The sequence below is a fragment of the Sus scrofa genome, chromosome 5 (assembly GCF_054392235.1).
Source record: "Sus scrofa isolate SSC_HxYL_T2T_F1_AM1 chromosome 5, Sscrofa_HxYL_maternal_Yorkshire_Landrace_v2.0, whole genome shotgun sequence".
NCBI lineage: Eukaryota > Metazoa > Chordata > Mammalia > Artiodactyla > Suidae > Sus > Sus scrofa.
This window is the reverse complement of record NC_139387.1, coordinates 21,473,005-21,498,166: the sequence shown is the minus strand read 5'-3', so window position 1 is coordinate 21,498,166 and position 25,162 is coordinate 21,473,005. Positions and strand designations below refer to the sequence as shown.

Below are 25,162 nucleotides of genomic sequence, written 5' to 3'. Positions count from 1 at the left end.
TGGAGAGGGAGGGAGTGGGAGGGATTGGGAGCTTGGGGTTAACGGATGCAAACTATTGCTCATGGAATGGATTTACAATGAGATCCTGCTGTGTAGCACTGAGAACTATGTCTAGATACTTAAATCGCAACACAACAATGGGAGAAAAAAGTATGTATACATGTGTGTGAAACTTGGTCCCCATGCTGTACAGCAGAAAAATAAATAAATAAATAAATAGCGTCTTAGACCATCGATCTGAGCCCTTTTTTTTTTTTGAATAACATCAGCATTTAAAATTATATATTTCCCTTTAGGCACTGCTTTAGCTACACCCCACAAATTTTAATATATTATGTTTTCATTTTCTTACAGTCAAAATATTCTTTTAATTTCTGATTTCTTTTTGTTTCACAGACTATTTAGGAATATTATAATTAGGAGTTCCTGTCCTGGCACAGCGGAAACGAATCTGACTAGGAACCATGAGGCTGCGGGTTCAATCCCTGGCCTCGCTCAGTGGGTTAAGGATCTGGCATCGCTGTGACTGTGGTGTAGGTCAGCAGCTATAGATCTGATTAGACCCCTAGCCTGGGAACCTCCATATGCCCCAGGTGCGGCCCTAAAAAAACCCAAAAAAAACAACAGAAGACAAAATAAAAGAAATATAATTAATTTTCTCAAAGTACACTTTGTGTAATTTCTTTCTTTCTTTCTTTTTTCCTTTGACCACATGCAGAAGTTCCCAGGAGGGACTGAACCCACATCACAGCAGTAACCTGGACTGCTGCAGTGACAATGCCAGATACTTAAATTGCTGAGCCAGAAGAGAACTCCCTACTTTGTATAATTTCAACCATTTTAAATTTACTAAGACATTTTTCTTATGGTCCAGCAAATGGTCTGTCTTGGTGAATGTTCCATGTGTGCTTGAAAATAATATATATTCTTGGAGTTCCCATTGTGGCTCAGCAGAAACTTGAATCTGACTAGTATCCATGAGGACGCAGGTTCGATCCCTGGCCTTCCTCAGCAAGTTAAGAATCTTGCATTGTCGGGAGCTATGGTGTAGGTCACAGACTCAGCTCGGATCTGGTTTCTGAGGCTGTGGCACAGGCCGGTGGCTACAGCTCTGATTGGACCCCTAGCTTGGGAAGCTCTATATGTGGCAAATGAAGCCTGAAAAGCAAAAAAAAAAAAAAAAAAAAAAAAAAAAAAAAAAAAAAAAAAGCTAAAGATAATAATATATATTCTTCAGCCAATGGGGGTTATAACACATAAAGGACAACTAGGTCAAATTTGGTTAGTAATGCTGCCATAACCTTACTAACATTCTTACCATTTGTCCCATCAATTCCTGAGAGACAAGAGTTAAAATCTGTGATGTAATTGTGGATTTATCTGTTTCTCCTGAGTTAAGGTAGTTTTTACTTCATGTATTTTGATGCTCTGTAATTTTCCAACTACTTTATTATTATTATTAATCATTTCCTTTTGATGACCTGGACCTTTTATCATTATGTCATATTCCTCTTTGTCTCTGGTCTCCTTCTATGTACTGTAGTTTACCTTGAGAATAACATAGTAACTCCAGCCTTCTTATCATCTGTATGCCACATCTTTCCCCACCTTTTTACTTTTAACCTATCTGTGTCTCCATATTTAAAACGTATTTCTCATAGACAATATATTATTTGGTCATTTAAAAGACTCTGACAATTCTCACCTTTTTAATGGGTTGTCTAGGCGATTTATATTTAATGTAATTATCAATGTAATTGAGACTAAGTCTACTGTTCCCATCTATTCTTCGTTTCCTCTTTCCTCTTTTGAATTAATTAAGTTTTAGGATTCCATTTTTACCTTCACTCTTGACTTAATAGCTATACTTTTCTCTTTTTATTGGTTGCTTAAGGGTTTACAGTATATATCTTAACTATCAAAGTCTACACTCAAATAATATTATACCATTTCACATATAAGAACGTTTTAACAGTTTACTTCAATTTTCTTTGTGCTATTGTTGTCAAACATTTTACTTCCATGTGTGTTATAAGCCCCATGATACATTGTTATTATTTTTGCTTTAAATAGCCAGTTATCTTTTTACATTTTTTTAAAATTTTAACACTTATCTGTACATTTACTATTTCTGGAACTTTTCTAGGTCCAATTTTTCTTCCTTTAAATCCTGGTGCATATTTATAATCACTGTTGTGTTTTGTTTTGTTTTGTTTTGTTTTTTTGTCTTTTTGCTATTTCTTTGGGCTGCTCCCGCGGCATATGGAGGTTCCCAGGCTAGGGGTTGAATCGGAGCTGTAGCCACCGGCCTACGCCACAGCCACAGCAACGCGGGATCCGAGCCGCATCTGCAAACTACACCACAGCTCACGGCAACACCGGATCGTTAACCCACTGAGCAAGGGCAGGGACCTAACCCGCAACCTCATGGTTCCTAGTCGGATTCGTTAACCACTGCGCCACGACGGGAACTCCTATAATCACTGTTTTAAGGTCATTATCTACTAATTCCATGATCTTTGTTATTTCTTTCCTTTTTTTTTTCTTTGGTCATATTTGCAGCATGTGAAAGTTCCTGGGCCAGGGATCAAACCTGTGCCATAGTAGCAACCCAAGCCGCTTCAGTGACAGTGCTGGATCCTTAACCTGCTGTGCCACAAGAGAACTCCTCTAGGTCTGTTTCTATTGTCTAATTTTCCTTCTGTTTGTGAATCAAAACACACTGCCTTTTTTGTGTGTCCAGTAATTTTTTTTTTTTTTTTTTTTTTTTTTTTTTTTTTTTTTTTAGGGCCACACCTACAGCATATGGAACTTCCCAGACTAGGGGTCAAATCAGAGCTGTAGCTGCCGGTCTACACCGGCACAGCAATGCAGGATCCGAGCCATGTCTGCAACCTACACCACAGCTCATGGCAACGCCAGATTCTTAACCCACTGAGCAAGGCGAGGGATCAAACCTGCATCCTCGTGGATACTAGTCAGATTCATTTTCACTGCACCACAACGGGAACTCCCAGTGGGTCCAGTAATTTTTAAAACTGGATTCTGACATTTTGGCATGGCCAAAAAAAATGTGTTGAAGTTTATATTGACACACATTAAGTTCTGTGAAGACAAGCTTTATCATTTGAGGCTGTTTTTAAGCTTTGTTAGGGATGAATCTGGGCTAGTTTAGCCTTACTATTAAGACATCAGGCTTCTGGAGTTTCTACTAACTATGCAGCTGTTCAGTGATGTCTCTGTTCTGGGTAGAGGAAATCTGAATGTTGCCTGGCCCTGCATAAACTCTAGAAATTGTTCAACTTACGCTTATCTGCTGTTGTTTTGGGGTTTTTGTTTGTTTGCTTGATCGCTTTTTTTTTTTTTTTTTTTTTTTAGGGCCATACCTGCTGCATACGGAGGTTCCCAGGCTAGGAGTCTAATCAGAGCTCCAGCTGCTGGCCTACACCACAGCCACAGCCATGCCAGATCCAAGCCGGGTCTGCAAGCTATATACCACAGTTCATGGTCAACGCCGGATCCTTAAACCGCTGAATGAGGCCAGGGATCGAACCTGAAACCTCATGGTTCCTAGCTGGATTCGTTTCCATTGCGGCACGATGGGAACTCCTCTGCTGCTGTTTTTTGCTCAGCATCATGGATTTCATCCTCCCCCATGCACAAATGAGTATCGCATTTTCTTCTGTTTCTGTTATCTTTTGTTTTTGCAGATTCTCATTCACAGTGCCTCTCCTCCCTGTGTGCTTGCTTATTCACTGCCTTTGAAGCATTGCGGCAATTTTTGAAGGTTAGGATTAAGGCGCCTTCAATGAGGGAGGATTTGCATTTACCTTTGTCAAGTGCCTGGGGAAATAGTTGTCTGGAATCACTAAACTAAATTCAAAGTTTGAGGTTTTCCACAGAGTAGTTAGGTAATGTAAATTCAGCTACAAAACAGGCTGGCTTAGAATTCTCCCCACCCCCGCCCCTAGTCTGCTGAGCAACAAGGACACTTTCTTGCAGTTCTTCAGAAGGTAGAAGAATTAGCTTTATTTCTCTTTTTGTTTGTTTGTTGTTTGTTTCTTGCTTTTTAGGGCTGCACCAGCGGCATATGGAGGTTCCCAGGCTAGAGGTTGAATCAGAGCTGCAGCTGCCAGCCTTTGCCACAACCACAGCAATGCAGGAGCTGAGCCGAGTCTGCGACCTACACCATGGCTCATGGCAACGCCAGATCCTTAACCCGCCGAGTGAGGGATCGAACCCGCAACCTCATGTTTCCTAGTCAGATTCGTTTCTGCTGCGCCATGACGGGAACTCCAAGTTAGGTTTACTTCTGTATGGTATAACCCTTTGATTCTTTAGTTTAATGTGGGAAGGGTCTCCTATTAGACTTCTCACTTTAGCCAACCCTGAGACCAGTCGTCAAAATCAAAGTTCAAATTTGCCTTGATCAGCAAATACCTTCTGGTCCAAAGTAGCCTCTTTGTTCCACTTACCAGTTTGAATTTTCACTTTCCATTAGATTTGGCCTGATATTTCCTTACTAACTTGTCAGCTCTTTGATGCTTTTAAGATGTTTTAAATATTTTATCCAGCATTTTTAGTTGTTTTCAGCAGGAAAGTTGATTCAATAGCTTGACACGTTCCTAGAAACTGAAGTGGTTTTTGTTTTGTTTTTAACAGAGTCCATCAAACAGCTTTTATAACAATTTGAACCAGCATTGATTCTGTTTTTTTTTCGTTTGGGGTTTGTTGTTGTTGTTGCTGTTGCCGGCTAATGTGTCTTCCCCAAAAAGAACCTAATTTTTCAAAATTAAGTGATTGAGAACATACTCTACAATATGAGACTTTATAAATATTCAAATATAAACCAACTTTTCAGAGAAATTAGGAAGATAAAACTTCACCTTATATTTAGACATATTTGATATAGAGTCTTAGACAGCACATAGTTATTTAATAAATATTTATCTTTCCCACCTCTCTTTCCTCTAGCTCTTCACAGCTCTCCTTTTTAAAAAAATCTAAGTAGTCCACTTGTTTAAACTAATGTGGGTCTGTCCCTCTTTAGGGTAAGTGACATGGTTAGCATGACATTTCTCTAAGTCTCTAAGTCCACAGCAGTAATCACATGAATTGCTGATATGCGCACACACGCGCGCACACACACACACAGCCACATAACCTTATAAATTACTGTGTTTTATGGCCTTTTATTTTACAGGGATTGTTATAAAGCATAACAACCAATATAGCCTAGAAGAAACTTGAGTTCCATTTATAAAATGAAGTTTTTGTTTTAGTTCCAGATGGAAATAGTCTTCTTTTTACACTTACATAGGACTTGGGAGTTGCTAAGAAAGAAATGAGTAAGAACTTAATGGAGTGTCTTTTTTAGTGACTCTAGTGAGGGTGGGGCCCACCTTCTCACAGCAGAATAAGCATAGTTCTAGGATACAGGGCCACTGTGCAAAGGATGTAAGGCTTAGGCCATAGTCACTTCCCTACCCTCTAAAACCTGTCACAGAAATTTCTTTTTTTTTTTTTTTTTTTTTTTTTTTTTTGTCTTTTGTCTTTTTGTCTTTTGTTGTTGTTGCTATTTCTTGGGCCGCTCCCGCAGCATATGGAGGTTCCCAGGCTAGGGGTTGAATCGGAGCTGTAGCCACCGGCCTACGCCAGAGGCACAGCAACGCAGGATCCGAGCCGCGTCTGCAACCTACACCACAGCTCACGGCAACGCCGGATCGTTAACCCACTGAGCAAGGGCAGGGACCGAACCCGCAACCTCATGGTTCCTAGTCGGATTCGTTAACCACTGCGCCACGACGGGAACTCCAGAAATTTCTTTTGTTTGGTTTTCTTTTCTTTTTAGGGCTGCACATGCAGCATATGGAGGTTCCCAGGCTACGGGTTGAATCAGAGCTGCTGGCCTACCCCACAGCCACAGCAACACCCAGATCCAAGCCACATCTGCAACCTACACCACTGCCTATGGCAACACTGGATCCTTAACCCACTGAGTGAGGCCAGGGATTGAAACCGCATCCTCGTGGCTGCTAGGTGGGTTCTTAACCTGCTGAGCCACAGAAGGAACTCCGAGCAACTTCTATAAGATGGCGGGAGAATAAGGAGGCACAGGTACCCTCCTCCATCCTCACCATAAATTTTCAATCACTACCACCGGCACTACCTACACATTAAAATGGCTCCCCCCCATCAATTAGGTCTTTGTGTGTGTGTGTGTGTGTGTGTGTGTATGTGTGTGGCTTAAACAGAAATTTATTTCTCAGTTCTGGAGGCTAGAAGTCCAAGATCAAGGTGTTGGCAGTTTGGCTTCTTCCAAGGCCTCTCTTCTTAACTTGGAGGTGGTCATCTTCTTCCTGGCCTTCACACAGTTCTTCCTCTGTGAGTTCCCATCAGGTCTTTTTAAATTAATTAATTAATTTATTTATTTTGTCTTTTGTCTTTTGTCCTTTTAGGGCCACACCTGCGGCATATGGAGGTTCCCAGGCTAGGGGTCTAATCAGAGCTGTAGCCACCAGCCTACACCAGAGCCACAGCAACATGGGATCCGAGCCGCATCTGCGACCTACACCACAGCTCACGGCAATGCCGGATCCTTAACCCGCTGAGCAAGGCCAGGGATCAAACCCAAAACCTCATGGTTCCTGGTTGGATATGTTAACCACTGACCCATGACAGGAACTCCCCATTAGGCCTTTCTGTTCATTCTTTTTCTATTCTGTGATTTCCCTGCTTGCAGAGCTCTTTCTATAATTTTAGATGTGACCAAGAAAGAAAGGAAGACACAAATGCGTAACACTTTTCAAGTCGAAAGAATTCTTAAGAGATAGCCAAATGCAAACTGCCTTGTTCAAATAATTAACTGAAAGGCCACAGAAATTATGGATTGTCCAAGATTACTGGCCCACACTAGAACCCTGGGGTTCTTGATTTCTCTGCTATTACACATCCCTCTACACTATGCAGCTGGTTCCCTATGTGGTCCTCAGGGCTTTTCTCATCTGGACTTTTTTTTTTGCATTTTTTTTTTTTAGGGCTGTACCCACGGCATATGGAAGTTCCCAGGCTAGAAGTCCGATCACAGCTACAGTTGCCAGCCTACACCACAGCCACAGCAACATCAGATCCGAGCCACGTCTGCGACCTACACCATAGCTCACGGCAACACTGGATCCTTAACCCACTGAGTGATGCCAGGGATCCAACCCGTATCTTCATGGATCCTAGTCCTGTTTGCTACCACTGAGCCACAACAGGAACTCCCAGGACTTCATATTTGAAGACAATGAGACGAGGGCAGATCTTGAGGCCAGCTGAATAAAGTCCTTAACGTTGCTGCTAGGGGAACTGGAAGGATTGGGAACACGAAGGAAATGCAGAATTAGGAAAGGCAGTCAAGAGGGAGAGAGAGAGAGAGAGAGAATGGAACAGGGTCTGGAAGTAATGGAAGGGTCAGCACTGATGAGAGAGGGAAAGTCATCCCAGGTAGAAAAACTATATTGGAAATCTCGGTCCAAAGAAAGGAGGTGATGTGTTGGGAGTGAGGCATAATAGCAACAGTGACAAAAATACGGAGTGCCAGCCCAGGTCAACATGCTCATGGGGCAAATTTCAAATAACACTAACTTTCTTCTTCTGGCATAAGGAAGACAGACATGAGGCCAAACTTACAATTGAGAAGCATTATAAAAGAACTGAGACACTTTTAGCTGGAAGGTTATAAGAGGGTCATGGGTCTCCCTTTTCATAAGGGAAAGTAATGGGCTGGACTTGCCAAAGGAAATTAAGATTAGGCAACAGGGGGCAAAGAGCTGTGCGTGTTTTGCCAGAAAGATGCCAGGGATTCAGGAAAATCTTGAAACAAGGTCTAGAGGAGACACCCGTCAGTCTGGGATGAGTTAAATTCAGTCCTGCCTGGAGGCAGAGGTTGGGTTGAAATGTCCTGTCACAGAGTCTGGAAGTCTGGATCAGGGCCGATTCACTCATGGAAACAAAGCATCTCATTATGGAGAGAGGTGGAGAACAGCAGGAAAAAATCCCCAACCTATTTGCCTGGGGCTTCAAAGCAGGGCAGAAGCTTTCTGGCTTGATCAATTTTAGGCCCTGATTGTGACAAAAAAAGATTTCAGTGAAATCACAATGAAAGGATGTCCCATGATATGACCGTGGAGCTTGGATCTAGCGACTGGGAATAACTTGCAAGAACAGTGGAGGCACAACTGCGAATGGAAAACCGAATGAAGGATGCAATTCTTGCTTGGTTTGGGAATTTAGGATTCAGCTCTAAGGCCCTGGAGCTTGTCAGGGAGCGTTGGTTAAGTGAGGGTCCTCCCAGCCTAGTGGCTATGCGAGAATCCACTTCTGGGAACCCAGAGTGAAGGCTGGGTGTGTCAGAGCGTGTGCTGAATTCCTGGCTTCAATTACAGACTAGCAGGCGGCTGAAGAGTCTGTCATTGCCGATGTCATCACATTTACAAGATTCATAGGTCCCCTCTCCAGCAAGACCCAATAATGAGGGCCTCCCCACGCCTGCAGCCATGTCCCACCAATGTGAGCTGCCTGAAAAAGCAGAGCATGGAAGGAAGCAGACAGGAGGCTCTCTCTGGCATATTCTCACCAGGGGAATGAGGAAATGGGAGCGTGGAGAATTTACACTGAGCTTCTCCTGCCCTGGGATGGCCTCCATGTTATAGGTCAGAAAGTCTTCAAGGGGAGAGAATTTTAGTTGTCTGGAATGAAGGCAGAAGTCTGAATGAGACGATCTCTCAAACTTCTCTTTAATTGAAACACTCTATGGTACCTTGCTGGTCTATGAATTGTCCTCTGCCCGTTAAAATCCACCTAAATTCTTCTGTGAGCATCCTAGAGGACTCAGAGGAGTGTGGGATTCTCAGTCTGTCTTCTTCACGCCCTGGAGATGCCACTAGGGAACTGACAGGCGTGGGGAACCGGCTTCTCCTCACAGGGTGAAACTCTCAAACAACCAGCCCTGCATTCCTCTCTGACTCATGCCACCAACCCCCCTCAATGCCCTACAGGTCAGTGGGCTGGGAACCCTGTCACATCTGGAACAACTGCAGCTGGAATCAGATGTCTCTTCTGATATCCAGGACTCATCTTCTCCCATCATCAGCCTGGGATCACTCCCTGGCCCGTGCCCTCGGTATTATGATAAGATGCAGCTGGGGATGGGCAGAGGACATCAACACGGACATCCAGAGCTGCTGGCCTCACCTGGGGACATCAGATCACAGTCTCTGTGGCTCATCTCTGATTCCCCCACTTGCCATAGTATAGAATCCTCCCAGTCTCTGGAAAGTAGGAACCTCTTATTATCCAAGTCAGTGGATGAGAGCAGAGGCACACAATTCTTTCATTTGTTGACTGCCTACCATGGGCCAAGTTCTATGCTAAGTGCTGAGTGTACAATGGTGAGATATAAACCCTGCATGTAGCTTACTGTCTAGTGGTAGAGGGCATCATTAAACAGATTCCCAAATAAATATATAAGCTTTTTTTTTTTTTTGTCTTTTTGCCATTTCTTGGGCTGCTCCCAGGGCATATGGAGGTTCCCAGGCTAGGGGTCGAATCAGAGCTGTAGCTGCCAGCCTACGCCAGAGCCACAGCAACTCGGGATCCAAGCCACGTCTGCTACCTACACCACAGCTCACGGCAACGCCGGATCCTTAACCCACTGAGCAAGGCCAGGGATCGAACCCGCAACCTCACGGTTCCTAGTCGGATTCGTTAACCACTGAGCCATGACGGGAACTCCAATATATAAGCTTAAAACGTAATTAGTTTTAATTACCAAAAAGTGAAAAAAAATTTACACTAGCTACACTTATTCCCACACATGTGAAAACAGACCATCTGTGTATAACCCTGATGCTCTTTCTGACACATTGTTTCTTCTAAACTCAAAGCTATGGAAGTATGGAGTCTGCAGAAGTTCACCAAGTGGATAATCCACAAGGAGGAATAAAGAGTTGACCCAATGGGCTGTGGTTGTAGTGTAAGCCAGCAGCTGTAGCTCTGATTCGACCGATAGTCTGGGAACTTCCATATGCCATGGGTGCAACCCTAAAAAGCAAAAAAGCAAAAAAAAAAAAAAAAAAAAGTTGACCCAATGTCAATATGAAAACTCACCTTGGCTATCCATCTAGATACAAAAATCATATCAGAATTGGTTACAAAATTCCATTTGCACATCTAGGTTGAATAAACTTCATTTATACTTTCTCAAAGTCTTCCACCTCTGAAGTGGAAAGGCAGAAAAAGATCTTTTGAGGAACCAGAAGGGCATGTGGCATAGAGAAGAAAGCTGGGAAAAGATGGGTTCAAGTCAATCTGGCTTCCTCGCTCCAGGTCCTGTTCTGCAATCTTAGACCTGAAGACAGAAACTTGGAGGTCTCCTCATGTGTTCCAGTGCCGCCAAAATCATGCCAATACTTGGTTATTGACCCAATTCTTCTAGCTCCTCAGATAAAGGGACCACACGACTTCCTTCACGAATCTGCATGTCATCCCTGTGCAGGGGACATGCCAACCTTCTCTGCATTGGTCCAATTTTAGTAGATGAACTGCCGAAGTGAGCACCGCCATTTCTTTCATGACAATCAACTCAATAATCCACTCTGTTAGCAGTTCTTCCTTCTTTGGTAATTCTAGTCTTTCTTTCGCTACAAATTTTCATTCTTTCCTTGGTACTTTGTCTTTTAAACCTAAGTAGACCAAAGGGAAGTGGTGGACACATGCCAGTTCTTTTCCCTCTTGCTCATATTTAAGCAGCATATGGAAAGTGGCCATCCCTTCCTCCTGCTACAAAGCAAATTCCAGCAGTGGTCCAAGGTGGAAAGGTCATAAAAGTCCTGGAAATCTAGAGGCAGAACTTTCCTCCCCGGGGGTAACTAACAAAACCCAGATTTCGAAAACCTCCCTCTGACAGGCTAGCAAAATCCAAAGGCAGTTTCTCGGGGCATTTTTCCTCCCCTGAAGCAGGGTCAGTCCAAAAGGATAACGTCAATGGACAGATACCAAGTATGAAAGTTTCTTTGCTTTACCCTGCTTTATTCTTGTTATACAGGAAAAATGCGTTGACTGAAGGAGGCAAGAAGCATGTGACTGGGTAAGTTAATTTCTGCAGGCTCATTCTACGATTTCAGAATAGAATCAAGCAGAGTGAAGGGCAGAGTTGTTGTGAAAAAATAATTACAGCTGAAATTTAAGCAATACTTTGAAAAAAACAAAACAAAACAAAAAACCCAGACCTCAGGCATATATTATAATTGGTCTTTGGCCTTTCCTTCATGTTAGCAGAGCCCTTAAGTCAGATAGCAGTTAGAGTTCCAAAAATCGTAATTCTTTTTTTCTCAAAATTCAGGGGGAAGAATAAAAATGTTAGTCCCCTAAAGTTATTATATTTATTCTCCAGCCTCCGGCTAGGAAGCCACACTATCCTAGGTTGGTCATCTAGGTCTTCCACCAATTCCGCCCTCATCTCTCATTGAACCTGTTTCTTTTTATTTTTCCTACTTAGACCTGTGCTTCAGCCAAGACAACCCATTCACCAAGCCCCACACCCCTACTCACTCCCACGTCTAGGTCTGTGACTGAACACAGTCTCCTACCCTACAGTGTCGTCTTCATAGCCTCTACTGCCCAGTGTCCCATCAAAACCCAGCTGCTCAAAACCCTGTCTCCAAAGAGTCTTTCTTTATGAAATCCAATGAACAGAGATGACTTCTTTGCTCCATTTCACCTAACCATTTAGTGTTTCAACATATTTAATTGCATAAACCAGCACATGTGTGTATTTTCATGACAGTGGGAAAAAGAATGTTTTCTGTCTCATTTGTTAAAGTTCCTTGAAAGCAAGAACCATGATTTCTATTTTTTTTTAATATCTAGTCTTCCTGCTCCCATCTTTAGAGTTCTTCAGTAAATGCTAAAATCACGGCTGAGATGGACTAACTGCTCATCACCAGATGAGACACAAAACAACTTTTCTGTATCAAGTTCTGAGAGATGGACCAAGGATGAACAGCGGGACCAAGAATGTGGAGAGTGCTTCATAAAGAAGTGCTTCTAAGTCTGTGCTCCCTCAGAGATTTCCACGCTTTCAACATTGTTAGGGAATAGCTGATCAAGTCATTTTCCATAACAAACCAATATCTAAACCAACACTCAAAGAGCATTGAGTATAAGCTATACACACGGAGATGCATGGTAACTCTAAGCAGTGTTCCAGTTCATAGCAGATGCCCAGCACCATTTGTGGAAGAAGGAACAATGGAAAGGAAGGATTGGGGGAGGAAGAACGGGATCGAGAAAGTCAATAGCTTCTAAATCTCTCTTTGTTGTCACCTGTTAATGTTGGTTGACTTTCCAAGCATTATATGGAAGGCCAGTCAATGACTTCTCTGACTAGAGAAACTGGAAGTCATAGGAGTGCATACAGAGTAAGACAGGTAATATCCATAAAGGGAAGTTCCCTGGATGATGGGAAACAAGATACTGGAATATCACTCCATCTGGGCAGCGGTCTAGCCACCCATGCTGGGGCTGAGGCAGTGGAAAGGTGAAGGACAGTTCCGGAAGGTGATCAGAAAAGGCTTTCTAGAGGAGAAAGATTAGATAATAAACCAGTTTGGCAAGAATGTAGCAACAGAATTGAACACAGAGAACTAGGACTGAAGAAATTGCTCACGTGGACCATCCAAAATGAGATGGGGAGTTCCTGCTGTGGTGCAATGGGATTAGCGGCATCTTGGGAGCACTGGGACACAGGTTCAATCCTCGACCCAGCACAGTGGGTTAGGGATCTGGCATTGCCACAGCTATGGCTTAGGTCATAACTATGATTCCTGGCCTGGTAACTACATATGATATGGGGCGGCCAAAAAAGAGGAAAAAATGAGAGAGGGTAGGGTAACAAGGGAAATGATCTAACCGTTTTATCTATCTATCTATCTATCTATCTATCTATCTATCTATCTATCTATCCATTTATTATGGCCACACCCACCTCATATGGAAGCTCCCAGGCCAGGGATTGAATCCAAACTGCTGCTTCAACCTGCACCACAGCTGAACCAATGCCAGATCCTTTAGCTCAATGAGCTGGGCCAGGAATCAAACTTCTGCCTCCACAGTGACCCGGAGCTGCTGTAGTCAGATTCTTCACCCACTGCATCACAGCAGAAACTCCCCTAACAGTTTGTTTTAGAACACAAAGCGTGTTGGAAATCAGGAGACCAGAGATGGTAGGGGAGTGAGCGGTTGATGGGAGGACTTGTTAAGAGACCTGGGAGGTTTAGATTTGTCTTTTCCTAAGCATATGAAGCAGTCCAAAAAAAGAGAGAAAAATCCCATTCTTTACCTCCTACCAACAAGCACTTGGGAGCAGAGCTGTCAGCCCTTCCTCAGGCACCTGACAGGAAAACTGCTGTCAGCGACACTATTGTAGCATAAAGAAACAAGCTTGGTGCCAAGAGTGAAATGAATACCTCTAAGCAAGTACACGGTCCTTTTCTGCTGACATACAAAATCCTTAAACTGATCCTGTTCCCAGAAATCAGTTTCTTCTAATCATCAGGTGCCTCTCCCTTGATCCTGGTTTCTCCCCAAGTGCCTAGGCACGAATATCCCTTCAGAGGCCCTTTGCCACACGGGAAAGCTCATCTCAAGCAAGCGCAGAAACTTTCCAGGACGCATCTGCTTTCAGGGTCTTCTCAAACCTGTCAGTTCCACCTGCATTTACACTATTTTAGACGTTCCGCTCTTACAATAGGCAGAGTGAAGAACACCCAAAGACTGATCTGGACGGGACGAAATGGTGACATGGTTAGAGAAGACCCGTAAGAGAAATACACACAAAAACAAGGCCATGTTTTCCAACTTTTCTTCGGCACCTACTGTCCAAGCATTATGCTCAGCATAAGAAGGCACAGAAAGTTCAAAAACACACAGCCTCAGAGTTCCCTGGTGGCTCAGTGGGTTAAGGATCCATCATTGTCACTGCCGTGGTTCTGGTTACTGCTGAGGTGTAAGTTCAATCCCCAGTGGCTATACCACTTCTGCATGCTGCGGGTGCAGCGAAAAAATTAAAAAATGAAAATAAAGTCTTTGAGCCCAAAGTAGTTAAACTTCTCCTTTAAAAAAAAAAAAAAAAAAGCGAACGAAAAAACAAAAATCACAACCTCTGCCTTCCAAAAAGCTTACAATCTGGTAAAGGAGACAAATATACATATCAATTATTCCTGTACAAAAGAAGCTCAAATAATGTGGTACCCAAGTGGGAGGAAAGACAGAAATAATTGTCACGAGAGAGATCTAGGAAGTATTCTTGGAGGAGAAGATTTTAAGTTAGGCTTAAATGAAGGATAGGGCCTCAACAGGTCAGTGAGGAAAGGAATGGCATTCCAGATAGAAAGAAGAGTATGTGCAAAGTTCTGGAAGCAGGGGAGCGTAGAACAAGTTCAGGAACTTCAGAGAGACCCCTGAGGCTGTAGTCTTGGTTATGTGGAGGGATGGAGGGCTAAACACAGGCAGGGTCACTGTGGAGGGCTCTGAAGACCAAGCCACAGAATTTGGATTTCATTCTGTATGTAAGAAGAGCCAGGTAATCGTAACAGACACCTCATATTTCTTTGACATGTCCAGATAACTGACTCAGTTTCTGAGGTTTGAGGACAAACAGTCTTCAAGTTATCATAAAGAAAATGACATTTCCTATGAACTCCTCCTTGGAAGCTACTGTCTTTATCAAGTTCATGTGCATCTATACGATTCCACTGGACATAAAAATCAAAGACTTCATGTGTAAAGTCTCCCTCTTTGGAAGATCTTTAATAGAAGAGAGAATTTTTATCCACTTAAGAAGCTGGTGGGGAGTTCCCGTCGTGGCGCAGTGGAAACGAATCTGACTAGGAACCATGGGGTTGTGGGTTCGATCCCTGGCCTCGCTCAGGTGGGTTAAGGATCTGGCGTTGCCGTGACCTGCAGCATAGATCACAGATGCAGCTCAGATCTGGCATTGCTGTGGCTGTGGCTGCGGCTATGGCTGTGGCTGGAAGCTCTAGCTCCGATTAGACCCCTAGCCTGGGAACCTCCATATGCTGTGGATGCTTAAAAAAAGACAAAAAGAAGAAGAAGAAGCTGGTGGTAATAGTTTTGCTTTCAGACAAGCGGCTCATTCACATGGCCACAAAAAGCTCTTTCATGGACACAGAGACAAGAGGACAGAGAGATATGTGCAAATAACGTAATGTTAAGGAACCCTAAAATAATGGAGTCCTACAAGTCAGGAAGCTTTATGGTGGGAGAGACTTTTAGGACCAGGTACCCAAAGAGGAGAGGGACAAGGCTGAACAGGGAGACAGAGAAACAGGACCTACGGTTGGGGAAGGAGGGAACTGGCCTGTAAAAATGTTTGGAGGCAAGTACCAGCAAGCACATGTGCTGAGTGTCATGTGTGGGAGACAGAGAACAAATGAACGCAGCTGCAGTGGACAGTTTGGAGCAAGAACCCACAAGGACTCCGTCCATAGCTAGACCACCACTTTCCAGCATGGTGCCGGCATCAACACTGGATGTTACTGCTGGCCTCTCCAGAAAGAGAGGTAGGAGTTTCAGTCTCCAGGTCCCCCTTATCCTTTCCTGGGACATGGGTTACACTCCTAGTTGTTCTGGACACTGACTCATCCTCCTGTAATGAATCTGAGGGTTCTAGTGAATGATGCTCTTTATTGTACTGAGGGACAAAGAAGCTGGGGCCAAGAGGACTGCTGGGCCCAAATTCAAATTACACTTAAGAACAAAGGGCTGCTTGGGCTAAACTTACGTTCCTAGGATGTTATTCTTCATACTCTGCTCTCCCTGGGCATCCCTTCGGGAATGCTGCATGCTACCTAAGCCAAGTGAGGGGGGAGTCAGATGTGGAAGTTAAAGATGATGACAGAAGGAGAAGAACTGCCGCCCTTCAGGTTAGCTGCCTCTCACAGCCCAGACTCTGTAGGTGCAACAGTCTCGCTTCTAATCCCATCTGAATTCACAGATGCAAGTGGCCACAATGGAAATTTCCTGAAGAGTCTTTTAGAGTCGAAACTGCTCAGGGACCATTCTGAGCAACCAGTGAAGCCACGGTGACCTAAGCCACGGAGAAAAAGCTGAGTCCAATTTTGCCGAGCAGAGCAAAACTTTCCAACAGCCCAACTGCAATTAGAAGCTGGGGGCCGAGGCGTCCCTGAAACCCAACGAGGGAAACTATCCCTCGTGTTCTAAGCTCCGTACGCCACCACAGACGACAGCTAAAAGGGGGTTGCCGTACACCCTTCTGTAGGAAAAAGGTATATTTGGGGATGGTTTGGAGGCATCAAAATGGTAAGCAATTTTAGGGTACAATTAAGACCTGGCTGCTCAACCCTACAATAAATTACCATCAAAGGCACTCACACGTCAATAGGGAAAAAAACACAAGTGCTTGCAAGACGATGTGTGTTTGATGCTCATAAAAAAGATAAAAATATAGGTCATCATCATGTAACGAGCTTGTAGGTGTCAGAACGTGTGCTGTTGGGGGAAGTAGGGGAGGGGAAATGGAGAGGGTTCTGCAAACCGAAAAGTAGCCGCAAATCCGACTCTATCCCCAAGTTCTTCCCCAAAGTTGAAGACAGCGGGCGGGTGACGGAGGACACAGAAGGACCCTTCTCCCATTTTTTGGTTTCTCGGGACATCCCTTTCCCTGCTCCCCCCAGCTGGATTTCCGACATATTAATCACCTCTCCCATTTTGAAATCAGCCGGTCAGGCTATTATTCAAGCATTGTTAATGACACCATCGCCAAGGTATCAATTAGGCAAGTTGGGATAAGAAGACGAGAGAATAGGGCTGGCCAGAGAGCAGAACACACGTCTGTTTTGGTACAGGTAACCCACGCGACAGCAAGGGCTCCTACCTCTCCTTTTCTACTGCCTCCTCCCCCGATCCACTTTTTTTTTTTTTTTTTTTTGGCCATGCCAGCAGCATATGGAAGTTCCCAGGCCAGGGCTCCAACCCCCACCACAGCATCAACCCAAGCCACTGCGGTGACAACACCAGATCCTTAACCCATTTTGCCACAAAAGAACTCCTCCTTCCTTAAAATGCAGCTGCAGAGGAACTGAATTCTCCAGCCAAGACCTAAATGGAAATGCTACTTCATAAGTACCCCCCTACCTTGCCCCCTCAGTTGGCCCTTAACTAGACCTCAGTAGGTCCCATCAAATCAGTCAGAATATGCAAGGTTCTTTGCGGTCCAGCTGGGGCGCAGGCGCAGGTTTAATCCCTGACCCAGGAACTTCAACATGCCATGGGTGCGGCAAAAAAAAAAAAAAAAAAAAAAAAAAAAAAAAAATTCAGTCTGAATATGCAAGCAAAGGGCCACGCTTTACCAACTCTGGGTGGAGCTATTCCTGTGTGTCTCCCCAGTCCCCACTCTGAACTTCCTTTAAAATCTAGTTCAGGATTTGCTCATCCAGCAAAAGCTACTTTTCGAATAGGACTGTCTTCCTCTTGGGTGATTCTTTATTTCTTAAAGCCAAGAGCCGGGTATTGTTTTCTGCATCAGACTTTCCTAAGGACCAGAGCGAACGCCTCCCCCTGCCCTCACTGCTGCCCCCTCCACCAAATCTCCCTCGACCCCTACACCTACCTATACCCCTTCTCTCTGTCAAGACAGGTTCTGTTCAAAGGGGCTGTTTCGAACAGATGGGAGTTTCATGTCACTGAAATCTGGACGGTGGAAAGAAGAAGGAAACCAAGACTAGAGTCAAAGCTACAGCATCGGAGGAGTCCATTCAGTCATCAGGATGTCCAGGTTCCCTCCCACTATATACTCAGGGAGGTTTTCAGAGCATTTTGTTCCTAGACTCCAGTCTCCTTACATCATTCCCCAGCTCCTTCTCACCTTTCCACTCTCCAGGTGCTTGCAAGTGCTCCATGGCTTTCTTTCCACACCCACCAATTATCCAGATCTTCAGACAGATGTGGGAGACTAGAGAAGGATAGGAGGTCCATGTTCGTTTTTTGGTTTGGTTTTTTGGTTGTTTTGTTTTGTTTTGTTTTTTTGGTCCGTTAGAGCCGCCCCCACGGCATATGGCAGTCCCCAGGCTAGGGGTCATGTTAGAGCTGCAGCTGCCAGCCACAGGCACAGCCACAGCAACGTGGGATCGGAGCCACGTGTGTGACTTACACCACAGCTCATGGCAAGGCTGGATATCCACTGGGTATCCAGTGAGGCCAGGGATCAAACCCACATCCTCCTGGATACTAGTTGGATTCGTTTCTGCTGGGCCACAATGGGAGCTCCCAGAAGTCAAGGTTTCATATTTTTAGTGTCATGTAGACCCAAGGAAGGTGTCTGAGACAACTCAGTCTAAACACAACCAAAACTAGAATTCTCAACTCAAGATATTCATGTTTGGAGACTGGAAGAGACAGTCCTTACCTATTAGATGGGTTAGGAAAAGGAACAGTCTTCCCAGGCCTCTTCCCAAAAGACTCAGCCCCTTAGGTTCCCCTTGGCCCTTGTTCTCTGCTCTTTTTCCTCCTCTAACATCTTGCCTGCATTTTTACCCTAAACTTCAAAGCACTAAGCTCGAGTAGCCAAGAGAAAATAAATTTATAAATTTTCAGGGAATTCCTGTTGTGGCTCAGCAGAAATGAATCTGACTAGCATCCATGAGGACGCAGGTTCGATCTCTGGCCTTGCTCAGTGGGTTAAGGATCCTGCGTTGCCGCGAGCTGTGGTGTAGGTCACAGACGCAGCTAGGATCCTGCATTGCTGAGGCTCTGGAGTAGGCCAGCGGCTATAGCTCTGATTCGACCCTAGCCTGGGAACCTCCAGATGCCGCGGGGGCAGCCCTCAAAAGACAAAAGACAAAAGTTAATTAATGAATTAATTAATTTTCAAAATGCAGTAGCCAGGATTTTTAAGATGGAGAACCAAAAAAAATTTTTTTTTCAATTAGCTTATAGGTTCCCTAAGGGCAGGCACTGTATTATAATCTTTTTTCAATAAAAGATTTACTGAGATATAACTCACATACTATGTGATTCACCTATTTAAAGCATACAATTCAATGTTTTTAATACAGTCACGGGGTTGTGAAACCACCATCATAATCAATTTTAGAATATTTTCATCACCCCCAAAAGGAAACCCTATATCTCTTAGCTCCCATTTCCCACCCCAATGCTCCCAGCTCTAGGCAATCACTAATCTACTCTCTCACTTCATAGATTTCCCTACTTTGAACACTTCATATAAATGGAATCATGTGACATGTGGTATTTCATGACTGGCTTCTTGGTGTTAGCATAATATTTTCAAGATTCAGCCATGCCGTGGCACGTAAAGTACTTCGCTCCTTTTTTATTGCCAAATAATTCCATTATGTGAATATTCTACATTTCATTTATCCAGTTGATGGACACTTGGGTTGTTTTCACTTTTCAGCCATTATGAATAACACTGAATGTTCATATACAAGTTTTTATATGGACATATGTTTTCATTTCTCTTGAGTACATACTTAGGAGTGGAGCTGCTAGATCATGTGGTAATTTTAGATTTAACACTTTGAGAAACCACCAGACTGTTTTCCAAAGCAGATGTATCATTTTATATTCCTACCAGCAGTGTAGGAGGGTTAAAATTTTTCCAATCTTCACCAACACTTATTATATTATTATTATTATTATTATTATTATAGCCATCCTAGTGGTTTTGGTTTGCATTTCCTTGATAGCTAACAATACTGAGCATATTTTCATGTGCTTATTGGCATGTATGTCTTCTTTGGAGAAATGTCTATTCAGATCCTTTGCCCATTTTAAATTGGGCTATTTGTCTTTTTATTATTGAGTTATAAGAATTCTTTATAGGAGAATCTGTGTTGTGGCTGAGCGGTAACGAACCTGACGAGCATCCATGAGGACACAGGTTTGATCCCTGGCCTCGCTCAGTGGGTTAAGGGTCCAGCGTGTCGCTGTGAGCTGTGGTGCAGGTCGAAGATGTGGCCCGGATCTGGTGTTGCTGTGGCTGTGGTGTAGGCTGGCAGCTGTAGCTCTGATTTGACTCCTAGTCTGGGAAATTTCATATGCTGCAGGTGCAACCCTAAAAAGACAAAAAAAAAAAAAAAAAGAATTCTTTATATCTTCTAGATATAAGTCTCTTATCAGATATATATATGATTTACAAATACTTTCTCCTATTCTGTGGACTATCTTTTCACTTCCTTTTTTTTGGCTGCACCAGTGGCATACGGAAGTTCCTGGGCCAGGGTTAGAATCCAAGCCTCAGGAGTTCCCGTCGTGGCGCAGTGGTTAACGAATCCGACTAGGAGCCATGAGGTTGCAGGTTCGGTCCCTGCCCTTGCTCAGTGGGTTAACGATCCGGTGTTGCCGTGAGCTGTGGTGTAGGTCGCAGACGTGGCTCGGATCCCGCGTTGCTGTGGCTCTGGCGTAGGCCAGTGGCTACAGCTCCGATTCGACCCCTAGCCTGGGAACCTCCATATGCTGTGGGAGTGGCCCAAAGAAATAGCAAAAAGACAAAAAAAAAAAAAAAAAAAAGAATCCAAGCCTCAGCCACAACCTACACCACAGCTGCAGCAACAATGGTTCCTTAACGTGATGTGCCGCAAGGGAACTCCAAAAATTTTAATTTTTTTTTTTTTTGTCTTTTGTCCTTTTAGGGCCACACTCCATGGCATATGGAGGTTTCCAGGCTAAGGGTCCAATCAGAGATGTAGCCACCAGCCTACACCAGAGCCACAGCAATGCGGGATCCAAGCCATGTCTGTGACCTACACCACAGCTCGTGGCAATGCCAGATCCTTAACCCACTGAGCGAGGCCAGGGATCAAATTTGCAACCTCATGTTTCCAGGTCAGATTCGTTTCCGCTATGCCACAACGGGAACTCCCAAAAAGTTTTAAATTTTAATGAAGTCCATTTATCCATTTTTCTTTGCTTTTTAGGGCCACACTTGCGGCATATGGAAGTTCTCAGGCTAGGGGTCGAATTGGAGCTGCAGCTGCTGGCCTTCACCAAGAGGTCACGGCCATGCCAGATTCCTTGACCCACTGAGTGAGGCCAGGGATCAAACTCAAATCCTCATGGGCACTAGTTGGATTCATTTCCACTGCACCACAACGGGAACTCCTATCCGTTTTTCTTATTTTGCCTTTATCTAAGAAACCATTACCTGATCCAAAATCATGAAGATTTACGCCTATGCTTTTTTCTAAGAGTGTCATATTTTCAGCTCTTACATTTAGGTCTTTGATCCATTTTGAGTTCTTTTTTGTATATAGTGTGAAGCAGGGGTCCAATTTAATTTTTTTGCATGTGGCTATCCAGTTGTTTCGGCACTCCTTGAAAAGACTATTCTTCCTCCATTGAATTGTCTTGGCACTCATGTCAAAAATCAATTGACCATAAATGTGAGGCTTTATTCCTGGACTCTCATTCTATTCTATTGATCTACATGCTATCTTTATGCTAGTACCATACTCTCTCGATTACTGTACTGTTGCAGGAAGGTTTAAAATCAGTAAATATGAGTCTTCCAATTTTTTTCAAGATTCTTTTGGCTATTTTGGTTCCTTGGGTTTCTATGTGAATTCCAGAATTAACTTGTCAATTTCTGCAAAGAGGCCAAAAAGAATTCTGATATAAGTATTGTGCTGAATCTGTAGATCAATGTAGGAAATAGAGCCATGAATGCAGGATGTTTTTACATTTATTTAGTTTTTCTTATTTAATTAAGTTTCAAGAGTGTTTTGTAGTTTTCAGAATATAGGTTTTTTTACTTCTTGTATTAAATTTATTCCCAAGTATTTTATTATTGTTGATGCTATTATAAATGGGATTGTTTTTCCTAAATTCACTTGTAGATTATTTATTCCAAGTATAATAATTTTCTTTTAAATACTATAGAAATGAGCACAATTATTTATAGTGCACCTGCTGTGTGGAAAGGGCTCTGCTAGGCTGGATGGGAAATAAAGAGTATAAGATTTGGTTCCTAAACTCAAGGAATCTACAATCTAGTTAACTAAACAATGCTTTACACATGTTTCACTTGTACAATTTTTTTAAGGTACTTCAAATACTTCATTTCACTTGATCCTAACAATACCATTCATTCATTTGTTCGAAAGTGTTTGTTGTGTAGCCCTGTACTAGATGCTGGGATTAAATGGGAAGGAAAGCAAACCCAGTTCCTGTCTTCCTGAATATTTCTGTCAAGTTAGGAAGACAGAAAGCAATCAAATACAAGTTAAAAATTATGAAAGCTCTCATAAAACTGCATGGAATAGTAAGTAGGGCAGGAATTACTATACCCATTTTGCAGAAGTGAAAACTGAGGTAAGCAAGCGCTTAAGTGTTCTAGAGGCAAAGAGCAGTGAATTCTGTGAGAAGGGTTAGGTCCTTCAGCTTTAACACTGAGCTGTTTGGTTACAACAGAACGTTCGGGGTTTATTTCCTCCCTTCAGCCTAAGGTGTAGGAAAGGAAGAGGCCACCTGATCAGCAGGGATGCAAGGCCTCCTGTTCCAATCAGGTCAGGACACTGCGGCCACCAGTCTCCCTCTCTGCTGGACTCAAGCAGAGAAGCAAACAGCATTTTCTGCAGGAGGACACAATGCAGTTTTGGCCCTGCCCGCTGCTTCACTGCTCCAAGCAAAGGGTGATTTTTAAACTCTTGGTCAGCGCTGGCCAAAGTCACATGGGTTCTTTCATGTTACACCACTTTTTCCAGGTTCCAACCTCCTCATTATTAGTCAACCTGACCTAACTTTTGTGAGAAACACTCCGGAATTATAAATACTCTCCCAGGAGTTCCTGCTGTGGTGCAAATGGGTTAATGGTCTGGCGTTTTTCTGTGGCAGCGCAAGTTGGATTCCCAGGCCAGCACAGTGGGTTAAGGATCTGGCATTGCCACAGCTGTGATACAGGACGCAGCTGCAGTTCAGAGTTGACCCCTGGCCTGGGAACTTCCACATGCCATGGGTACAGCCAAAAAAAGCAAAATATATGCATACATACCTACCTACATATATATGTGCATATTCTCCCAAATAAAAATGTTTTTTTTCGGGGGGGGCGGTGCTGCACCTGCGGCATATGCAAGTTCACAGGCTAGGAGATGAATCAGAGCTGGAGCTGCCTGCCTACAGCATAGCCATAGCATCGCCAGATCCAAGCTACCTCTGCAGCCTATGCTGGCAGTTTGCAGCAACACTGGATCTTTAACCCACTGAGTGAGGCCAGGGATCGAATCCGCATCCCCATGGACACTAGTCAGTTTCTTAACCTGCTGAGCCACAATGGGAACTCCTAAAAATACTTTTTAAAAGAATCACAGAAAATTGAAGAAGGACAGGGTTAGGGAGAGTTGATGACTATTTTATGAATGGATTACTGAAAGAAAACTTTGGTTTTATTTCCTATGTATTATACATACACTGGGAGGAGGGACAGTATATTTTACTCAACCAGGGAAGTGGAGGTCTGGCACTGTTCCAGGAGCTTCCCCTAATTTGATCTTGACAAGCAGTGACAAGGCCAAGTCACCTAATGTAATCATGGAGCCTGGACCAGAAGCTGGACCTCCTGCCTCCTACGGCAGTGTTTTTGCCGCCGCATTTCCAGAGACTTAATAAATCCTTGACGGATTCATTCAACAAGCATGGTAGCATATTTCAGACAAGGAGGTAAATAAAAGGACGTTCTGGCCCTCATCATCTCCTCCTCCTCGAGAGGCCACTCCCCACCAGGCCCCCACTCCAAAGAATGGGTTAGACACCAGCACTCCCCTGTGCTTTTACAACGCTCGTGTGTTCTTTCTTTCACAACACGTTACGCGTTTCATACCCGTTTGTGAATATATCCATTTCTTCCACAAATACGTACCATGGGGACCTTGTAGACAGGATCTTGTTCTTGCTACCCCAGAACCTCGCACTGTGCCCAGCACATAGTGGGGGAACAAAAAGTCTTTGCCGGAGTTCCCGTTGTGGCGCAGCGGAAATGAATCCGACTAGGAACCATGAGATCTCGGGTTCGATCCCTGGCCTCACTCAGTGGGTTAAGGATTCGGCATTGCTGTGGCTGCAGTGTAGGCCGGCGGCAACAGCTCCGATTAGACCCCTAGCCTGGGAATCTTCATATGCCGCGAGTGTGGCCCTAAAAAGACAGGAAGGACAAAAAAAAAAAGTCTTTGCCAAATGAATAGATGAGTAGCTAGTCCTGTCCTCCTTGGCCCATCACTTTCGTCTGGCACAAACCTGTGGAGTATGTGACCCCGGTGAAAACTCAAAAGCTGGTTTCATGTTATTTATATATATATATACTTTTTTGGCTGCCCCTCAGCATACAGAGTTCCCAGGCTAGGGGTCAGATCTGAGCCACAGTTGTCACCTAAGTATGCCACCGTTGTGGCAGCACTGGATCCTTAATCCGCTGTGCCGGACCAGGGATTGAACCTGCATTCTAGCGGTTCCTAGACACAGCCAATCCTGTTGCACCATCGTGGGAACTCCTCATGTTCGATGTAGTTAATAAGGTGGGATGTTTGAGACTGAATAATTCAGAAAACTCCCTTTTATTTTATTTCATCTATGAGTTGCCAATTTTGGGGTTTAAACGGGGTAGTTTTTTTTCCCCCAAAGCCACGCTGTTTTCTTTTCACAGGATTCTTTTTTGGTTTTGCCAACAAGATAAAAGAAGCAGTTAGGAGAATGAGATGCATATTTAAAGCTACGTTGTTGCTGAGCCAACCCAGAGAGAGAGAAGAATCTTAATAAAACTCATCTTTTCATAAAAAATCATCACAAAGGGACCTGTAAAGCAGAGCCCTGGGAGCCTCCGCAGTCAGCTCAGCCTGGATATGCACGGGGGACAGGAAGATGGGAGCAGATGGCTTTCTTCCCACCCCCATCATCCACAGTGTGACTCTGGGCTCCAGTTCTTGGAGGCAGTTGTGGGGGGACACAGCTCCAAGATCTGTTCCAGTTTCAGATACAGAACCAAACTGGGAGATAAGCAGAAATGTCACAGAAATCAGCTAAGGGTTTTGTAGTAGTTTGTAAACAATTTCTTCATCAAGCCCTT

At 43.9% G+C, this 25,162-nt stretch overlaps 1 long non-coding RNA gene and 1 other non-coding gene across 4 annotated transcripts in view; both read right to left on the bottom strand.

Annotated features, from left to right (window-relative positions):
- The window catches only part of LOC106507255 (uncharacterized), a 192,047-nt gene that overhangs the window by 31,850 nt on the left and 135,035 nt on the right, over positions 1–25,162 (bottom strand). The window lies entirely within an intron of this gene.
- Positions 10,496–10,602, bottom strand: LOC146403196 (U6 spliceosomal RNA). The gene has a single exon (XR_014804719.1). It is a non-coding gene; the product is annotated as a U6 spliceosomal RNA (small nuclear RNA).